The sequence below is a fragment of the Rhipicephalus microplus genome, chromosome 6, assembly GCF_043290135.1.
Source record: "Rhipicephalus microplus isolate Deutch F79 chromosome 6, USDA_Rmic, whole genome shotgun sequence".
Classification (NCBI taxonomy): domain Eukaryota; kingdom Metazoa; phylum Arthropoda; class Arachnida; order Ixodida; family Ixodidae; genus Rhipicephalus; species Rhipicephalus microplus.
In genome coordinates, this window is record NC_134705.1 from 163,888,754 (window position 1) to 163,890,100 (window position 1,347).

Genomic DNA, 1,347 nt, shown 5'->3' on the forward strand with positions numbered 1-1,347 from the left:
GCGCCTGGCGTGACGCAACGAAATGAACGCCGGCGAGCACGTGCACCGCGTCGAAATGTATTGGCGCCTTGATTGTGGCATGTAGTCATGTTCTCACATGACACGCATCTCATGATTACCATGTTTCCACGAGTAACATACCTTCGTCATCCATTGGCGTCACGTAATACCAAATTTGGCATGTGTGAAGCTAGCGAAACGGTCGTGAGCGCATCATGAGCGTGGCATGCAGTCATGTTGTTACATGACACACATCTCATGTTTATCATGTTTGCACCGGTATCATACCTTCGTCGTCGATTCACGTCCCGTAATACAAAATTGGGTACAAGTGAAGCTAGCGAAACGGCCGCGAGTGCATCATGACCATGTCATGTAGTCGTGTTGTTACATGACACGCATGCCATGATTTTCATGTTAGGTTCTCTCGCTTGTGTTCGCCACGTAGTCATGTCATACCATAACAGTTTTGCAACATGCCATGTGAACGAAACCACCGCAAGAGCTGCGAGACCATGAAATGTAAATCATGACATTCATGACATACATTTCATGATTTTCTTGTTATGACTAGTAAAATATGTTCTTCATACAGACATGTTATGCCATACCAAGTTTGGTATTGATACCATTATCGAAACGGCCAGAAGAGCTTAAAGTCCTAGGCGGCTAGATAGATTGATACGCTCAATGTCGCCGAAGTTCGCTGAGAAATGCTTCGCTTTCAAAAGCCGGTGGTGGGTGCGCCCATCCCCTCGATCGCGAGAGTAGGCCGGCCATGCAAGCCACCTATATTTCCCGAGCTGTGCTTAGACGACGAGGACTATTTCCTAGAGTCGTAGCGCATTCAGAAACGCTCTTGAATTTATCTTGACTTGCCACAGCCTCAAATGCAGCACAAACGCGTCTCGAACGCGGTGTCTTAAGGCGTTGCGAAGGCATGAAGCACGAACGCGTTCCAAACGCGCTGCATTGAAAGCTGCGACAAGTCAAGTTCAAGACAAAAAACGAGTCTGAATACGGGGGAAAGATTTATTTTCTCTTTACTTTGATGGTGTTTAGCTTCTTGGGAATGCCGCCACGTAAATTCGACACTTTGCTCGAACTGCTGCACCCTGCCATCTCCAAGCAAAGTATTCCATGGTGGCCATGGTGCTACAGATCCAGAGGAACGTACTCGTTTGTATCTAGCGGCAGAAGGTCAGCGCAATGAAAAAAAATGAAAAAAAAAAACAAATCACTGATTGGTTTCAGCAGCTTTGCAACTGCAGTCACGCGACTGAAAAATCGGTCAGGAAGCGACTATAGCCAAAGCAGTCGCTTTGCGACCGTTCGCGACTGTTTGCG